Here is an 8453-nt window from a genome sequence, read left to right on the forward strand (position 1 = left end):
ATATAATTTGCTTTATCTATCTATTAATAAACATTTAGATTTTTCTGCATCTTGGCTATTGTGCATTATGCAGCTGTGTATATGATACTTTATATATATTTTTAAGATTCTGAATTTACTTTTTTGATATATACTCAGAATAGTGATTATTAGATCATATGAGAATTCTACTTTAATTTTTGTAGAAATAGTGTTTTCCATAGCGACTGAACAATTTTCGTTCCTATCAGCAGTTTAAGGAGATTCCAGGTTTTCCAAATCCTCAACACTTGTTATCATATTTTTTAAAAAATTAATAGCCATCCTTGCAGATTTGAGGCAATATCTCATTGTGACTTTCAAGTGCGTTGTCCTTATAATTAATTGTGTTAAGCACATTTTTGTGTATTTATTGATTATTTGTATTCTTTCTCTAGAGAATTATGTACTAAAATCCTCTGCCCATTTTTAAATTGAGTTATTTGTTTTTGCTATTGAGTTGTAATAGGTAGACAGAAAGACAGACAGACACACACACACACACACACACATACACACACACAGATAGATCTTATATCAGATATTGAATTTGTCTGTTTTCCCATTACAGGCTTAAAATACCTGACATTCAGTTTGAAAGAGGAGAGATTTAATTTGGCTCATAGTTTTTGAGGTTTTAGTTCATAGTTTCCTGGCTGCAATGAAAAATATCATAGAAGAGGAGAATAGTGAAGGAAAGCTGCTAACTTTATCATGGCCAGGAATCAGCAGAGCATGGGGAATAGCTCCAGACTGGAGTGGGCCAGGCGCCGGATACAGTCTCTAAGGTCATTTGCTTACCACCAATGCAAAAGTGTGTTTTACTAATCTCTCATGCCAATCAACCAGACAATCAAGTTTAAGCATCACAGATATATTGTTTAAAAATGTTTTTCCATTCTATTACATTCCATTGATTGTTTCCTTTCCTGTGGAGAAGCTATTTCAGTTTGATATAATTTTCTGCTTTTGCTTTGATTGCTTGTGCATTTGGTGTCATATCTATGAAATTATTGCCAAGGCCATTGCTGTGATGCTTTTACTATGTTTTTATATGTTTTATACTTTTAGGATAAGTTTTATACTTTTAGGATTTATATATTTTTATATCCTTTGATTTGATTTTGGTGTATTGTTTTTGATAACAGATTTCTTTCTCTTTCATGTGAATAACCAGTTTTACCAGCACCAGTTTTTTGTTTGTTTGTTTGTTTTCTTTTCAGCACCAGTTTTTGAGGGCACTAGCTTTTTCCCATTACACATAGTTGGAAGCATATTGAAAATCAGTTGGGTTTATTTTTCTATTCTCTATTCTATATCTCAGTTTTTACGTCAATATCATCATATTTTAATCATGGCAGCTTCTTAGCATATTTTAAAATGATAAAGCATAAAGTGTTCTCTCAAGATTTCTTTTCCTATTCAAGGATTTTTGTTGGTTTCATATGTATTTTAGGATAGCGCTTTATATTTATGAAGCATGTGATTTTTGTCTTTTTTAATATTTTAAAGAGAATAAAAATAGCAAAAACAACCCTACATTAGAAATGATATAGAATTTCACTAAATGCAATAATATAAATTTAATAATAGCTTTTTATTTTTGTTTTCAAATTAGTTGTTCAGATTACCAGATATAAGTATGCAACATTGGTCAAAAATTATAAAAAATGAAAAAAGAGAGAAATATTTAAGCATTAGCTCCACGTTTAAATAGACCAACAGAAATCCACAATAGGATAAAACATGATTCTGATAGGAATAACATTGAGTGTCAGTGAAACTGAATTTGTGGTCACGTTACCCAACAGGTGGTATATTGATATTCATTTAGTAACAAATATAACAAGTTGGAATCACAGGATATCCATATGTCCAGCTATGTTAGTTTGTTATTGCTGCTATTAAGAAAATACTACATAATAGTTGAAATAAGCAAGAAAAACTTTATTTTCTCACATTTCCAGAGGGTTAAAGTCCAGGTTAAAGGTGTTAGACAGCTTTAGTTTTTCTTGGAGCTTTTCTTCTTAGTTTGCAATAAACTATCTTCTTGCTTGTATTTTCACATGGTCTTTCCTTTGTGTGTCCATAGACAGAGAAGCAGAGAGAGGTAGAGGGATATAGCAAGGGGTAGAGAGGGACAGAGAGAGACTTGACTTTTTTAATGAGGAAATCAGTTATATTGGATGACTGTACTATCCTTATGACCTGATCTAATTTTAATTACCCGTTTAAATGAGCTATCTTCAAATACAGCAACATTGGGGAATAGAGCATCAGTAATATTTTGAAGGTACACAAAACAGCTGATAGTGGCTGAGAAACTTTGATTTAAGATGTAATGTGCCTTACATGAACATTGTAGAAATATGTTTAACTAACATTTGTAAAGAAAGTTTTCTATTCTGTCAAATATTGTAGAATAGGTGGCATATCTGGAAATTACTGCTTCAGATTTTGATGGACTACAGTGATTGGTCAGTTTTAGAAGACTTTTAATGCATAAAAGTAAAGATCTGCACATATATTTATAAAACCACCTGGGGTACATGGAATAACTAAGATCTCACTTAACTGCACATGAAAAGATGACCTAACAGCAAATTACAGGGTGGGAGTCAAGGTAGGCAATGGAGAACTGGGTAAAATACAAACTTACTGAGAATCCATATTTAGATTTCTAGGGCATGGAGTGGTTATTGTGTTGGAGGTCTTAGGTGTTTGGGAATAATAGAAAAACACTTGACTTAGTGTAGAAAGCAGGCAGGAAAAGGGAGACTTAATTTCATAATTTTTCACAAGGATACTAACAGAAGCCTAAATAAGGGATTATAGCACTTGGAAATGGTATGCAAAATATTTTAACTAAGAGATCTGGATTAATAAAATTGATCATCAACCAGGAAAACATCGTTTGGAACAAATGTGTGAAAACATGCCAAAAAATAAAATAAATTGCATAAGTCTTGAATGGAGAAAATCAGTTTATAAGAACCAAAGTTAAAAATAACAAAAGAAAATTACTTCAGGGGCTGGTGAGATGGCTCAGTGGTCTAAAGCACCTACTTAGAACAAGCTTGGCAAAGCACGGGGACCGCGGTTCAGTCCCCCAGCACCACATGCCAGCCAGCCCTGCCCTCTGGTGGGCTGAGCTGGCTACACACACACATAAATAAAATTAAAAAAAAACATAATTCTGTTTTAAAAAAAAAAGAAAATTACTTCAAATATACAGTAAAAAGTAGTATGGGAGGAAAATATCCAAAAAGAGGTCACAATATTAGGCTATGATATAATATAAACTTGCCTCAGAAGGACAAATCAAGTACCTATGGCTTTTATTTATAAAATAAAGGAGTATTTGAAAAAAATATGTTAAATGTTTATAATGCATGTAACTCATGAATGAGTAATTCTTTGCTTTGTAAACAATAAGAACTCAGAAATCCTAATATTCAATTATAGGACTCTTAACTCTAGCCACATCCTGTCTACATAGGGGATTGAAGTATAATCATGCATTGAGCTTCATGTGTTTCATATATAGTCTTCCTTTTACATTAGAATGCAAAAGGTATGTTTTTTAAACATATAGACTTTTGTCCTCCCTACATGCCTTTAAAATTTTAGCATGGTACCACTTTTGTGATATCTTCTACATTACCTAGATATTCTAACAATTAAGAATTCCATTCTTTGAGCTCAAGACTACACTGAATTTTGATACTTATAATTAAGTTTACATAATTCCTTGTTTTATGTAAGTAAATGTATATTTTTTATGTATGTACAGTTAAGAACAAATCATCTATTTTCTCTCCATCGTTTATTTGGTGCTATACAAAACAAAACTATTCTATACTAGAAAATAGATTTGGGAGATGTCTTTATAATAATGAGCATATTAACAATTTATAGATCACCCTGATAACTTCTGTTTTCAAGGAAAGGTCCATACTGAAAATGACATCGTGGATTGTCTTCCTGCCAGAGAGAAAGTTAGACCTTAGCTTTAAGAATTAATAGCCCTTAGCTGTTCACTTGACTGTTAGGGTTGTATTTATTAATTTTTCCACGTGCACATTTAAACAATTGAATGTTGAACTAATATTTCCATTTCCAGCACCTGAGCATCTTTTGAGATGTAGGGCTTTGGTTCATTTCTGTGACACTTGTATGTCTTGATGATATAAAATCATGATTCTTCATTTATCAAATAGTGTTCTCTTTGAAATTCTAGTTCAGAACTTTCTCCAGTAGCCTTTTATCTATATTTGGAGTGTTGTTTCTGGTTTTTAAAATTAATTTTAATGATAAAGAAATCTCAATGAGACAGTTACAATAATTAATGCATTGCATATTGTCTCTTCATAGTAGTTATTCAGAGTACGAGATGCAGACATGGTATCTTGTCTATAAACTATTAGTACAAATATAGCTGTATATTTGTCCTATTTTGTATATATATATATATATATATATATATGTATTTTTTCACTAGAAAGGATTACTTCATTTTTATTCATCTTTTTTGTTTTGTTTTATCAGAGATGGGTATTCCATTGCCATTCAAATATTGTAATTGCTTGAATTCAGCAAAATAGCTCAATATAGTCAAATTGTCCATAATAGTAGTGGATTATCAGCAGAACTGGCAATTGCACAAATTGTTGACTTGAACCTTTTATAGTTGAGCATATTAATATGGCTTTACAGTTAACAGATGCATATAGAAATGCAAATAACATCAACCCAATGAAAAACACACCAAGACATATAATAGTCAAGATCCCAGAAATCCAGCACAAGAATAATATATTAAAAGCCACAAGGGAAAAGAAATAGATCACATTAAAAGAAAACCTATCAGAATAATGGCAGACGTCTCTTCACAAACCATGAAGTCAAGAAGAGCATGGGGCAAAGTACTGCAAGTCCTCCATGAAAAAATAAATCCAGCCCAGACCGCTATACCTTGAAAAATTCTCAAGTTTGATGAAGTGAAATATTTCCATGACAAAGAACAACTAAAGAATTTCATGATGACAAAGCCAACCCTACACAGACTACTAAAAGATATTCTAGAGAGGAACCAAAATGACCACAACTCCATGGATGGAAATGGAAAGAACTGACCAAATAGGGCAAACAATTAAACACAGGAGAAAGAGGTGTAAACAACAGCAGGTAAATAACATGTCAATCATAAGTCAATACATCCCTATGGTTATACATTAATGTAAATGGACTCAATTCACCAATTAAAAGAACTAGACTGGCACAGTGGATTAGGAAGCAAAAATCTAACAATATACTGTATACAAGAAACACATTTATCTCGTAAAGAAATTCATAGGCCAAAAGTCAAAGAATGGAAAACAATACTACATGCCCCAGGACCTCAGAAAAAAACTGTGATAGAAATCCTGTTCACAGACAATCTGAACTTCAAGCCAAAAATGATCAAATGAAATAAAGCCACTACATACGCTTTAGGGGAATAATTCAAGAGGAAGAGACAACAGTCATAAATATGTATGCACCAAATATCAGAGCATGTAACTATGTAAGTTCTGTTATTTCTTTGCTGAATTTTGCCTAGTTAATCTACCTCTTTGTGACAGTGGCATGTTAAAGTGGCCCATTACAATTTTATTATCACTCATGTGATTTTTCATGTCAGTTAATATTTGTCTTATATAGTTGGTTATTTCTACACTGGGTACATATATATTTATAATTGTTATCTCTTCCTCCTGCAGTTTTCCCCTAACAAGTATATAGTGACCTTCTTTAACTCTTTGGATGATTGTTAGTTTTAAGTTGATATTGTTAGCAACCAGAACAACTACCCCTGATTTTTTTTTTTTTTTGTTTCTGTTGCATAGGGTATTGTTTCCTATCCTTTAACTTTCAGTCTGTGAATTTCCTTTTGAGTTAAGTGTTTTTCTTGTATGTAGCATATTGTTGGATTTTTTTTCTTTTTTTCTCTTTTTTTGGTAGATCCAGGGATTGATCTCAGGCCCTTGCGCTTGTCAGGCAAGTGCTTATTCTACTTAGACATCTCCCTGGCCCCAGGATTTTGTTTCTTTATCCATTCTACTTGTGTATTTCTTTTGACTGGTAAATTGTGGCCATTTATTGTGATGGTTGTTACAGATATGTTTTGGCTTATTTTTGTCATGTTATTTTTCTGACAAGGGTTCTATACTTAGCCTCCTTTTTAATTACTTGCTGCTTTTGTTTGTTTCTTTGCATTGTTCATGAAGCTGCAGTTGTTCTGTGTCTTTCTAAAATATCTGTGAGTAGTCTTTGTAGTACTGGTTTGGTGCTCATAGATTTATTCAGTTGTTCTTTGTCATGGAAGGCTCTTGTCTTGCCATTGAAGTTGATAGTTTTTTAGGGTACATGAGTCTGGGTTGGACATTATTTTCTTTCATGATCTAAAATACTTCACTCCAAGTTTTTGATGTATTTGTGTTGCTAAATCTGCTGTGGTTCTTTTGGCCTTTCCATTATAGGTAATGTGTCTCTTCTTTCTAAAAGCTTTTAATATTCTATTCTTTTGCTGAATCTCTGGGACCTTGATTAGTATGTGTCTAGATGTAGATTTATTTTGATTATGGATATTTGGAGTTCCATATGCCTCTTTTTATGTGTCAGATTCCTTTATCATGTTTGGAAAATTTTCTGCAATTACTTCTGCAAATAGTTTCTTTGTCATTTGTGCTGACTCCTGCTCTTTTGTTGATCACTATTATTCTTAGTTTTTTCTTTGCATCATCTTGTAGCTGCTGAATTGTTATTTATTTGCTCCTTGTTAGTTTTAAGAAATCTTCTCTTTCATGTTCATTAGCTACACTGCTGTCTACAAAGTCTAAAAGTCCATCATGAGTTTTTTTCAAGCGGTTTTGCCAGCTTTCAGTGAAATTTTTAATTTCCTCAATATCTGTTTCATGCATCCCAATTCTTTTCTGTTGCTTGTTCAATGTCTCCAACATTATTATATTCTCCCTTTTTATCTATATCATTTTAACTGTACTGAGCAATTCTTTCATGATTATTGTCATTTCTGTTTTGGCCTGAGTGATTCTTTCTTTTTTTATATATTTAATTTTATTTTGAAAAGTAAAAGCCAAGCAAGAAAAAAATCAGGAACAAGTAAAGAAATAGGGTAACATACAACATTACATATGTTACAGATTTATAAATCAAGAGTAGCTGCTTAACAATGGTCAACATATTATCTATTTTATCATCAAATCTGTTGCGCACATTAGCAGATATAGTTATGTAAGATTGGATGTAGAAACATACAAATACATATACAGGATAGCTGAGGTGATTCTACTGAAAATCTCCATCAGTCTTTTCAAAATAGCAGTTAGTGTGTAGAATTTTCACCATCACCAACTCTGTATGTTGATAGCTGTGATCTAAGCAACTACATCGAGGACAGAAATGTGTAAGACAAAAACCATGCTTGAATACCTTACATCTTGGTCTTCTAAATATGTGCCACTTCTAAGGTCATATCAATTAGTACTACACCCTCTTTAAAACAAATTTTTAAAAATGGTTAAAAATAAAAAAGACAACAAAAATTTAAGGTTTCTTGAAGGCAAGTGGTAATATCCAAACATATAAGCAATTATTTCTGATTGTATTTCTTCTATAGCTAGATGGACTTGTTTCTTTAATTCAGTTGCTATCATTTCTGAAGTTTTATGTGTTTGACTTCCTCATTTTTCTATGTGTTTGTCTCTTGGATTTGTTCTGGAGTATTTTTCAAGTATATGCCATTATGAAGAAAATTTAGTGGGTTAAATTAGTTCACATTTAAAAATAATAGTTTATATTTGATAAATTGGCCAGTTTTATACTGTCTGTCAGTGGGATTCATATCACATTGTTTTTCATTGTAAGCCATGGGTTATGGACTTTTGAAAGGAAGACCTCAGAATTAAAGTACCATATATATTTGAATTTGTCTGTTCAGTTTCATGTTCTTCATGCTTATTCAACACTTATGCCTGGGTCTTTTTTTTTATAATTATAAGTTATCATGCTGTTTGACAGCTACATTTATTTGTTCAACTTTCATAGTGAATGTAATCTGTGGGACAATGACCAGGTCCTATTTGTGTTTATAAGGATGTTTAACAAGCAAACATTTTCTCATATATTATTAGCATGTACCACATAGACATAAAATGAATAAAGGAGTATGTAAAAGAAACATGAAGTTAAAATAATTATTAATAAAAGTCTATATAGTACATAGCTCATATACTTATTTTTTCCCATAGCTCAAAATTAAGAATGAGATTATGGCAGTCAGTGTATAGAGCAGAAGTACAGTGGTGCCCTTACTTCCATGAACTCATATTTCAGTCCACAGAGGTGAAGAATTGAGATTTAGTTTTATTTTTTTT

Source organism: Octodon degus, unplaced genomic scaffold, assembly GCF_000260255.1.
Source record: "Octodon degus isolate 3935 unplaced genomic scaffold, OctDeg1.0 scaffold00103, whole genome shotgun sequence".
Classification (NCBI taxonomy): Eukaryota; Metazoa; Chordata; class Mammalia; order Rodentia; family Octodontidae; genus Octodon; species Octodon degus.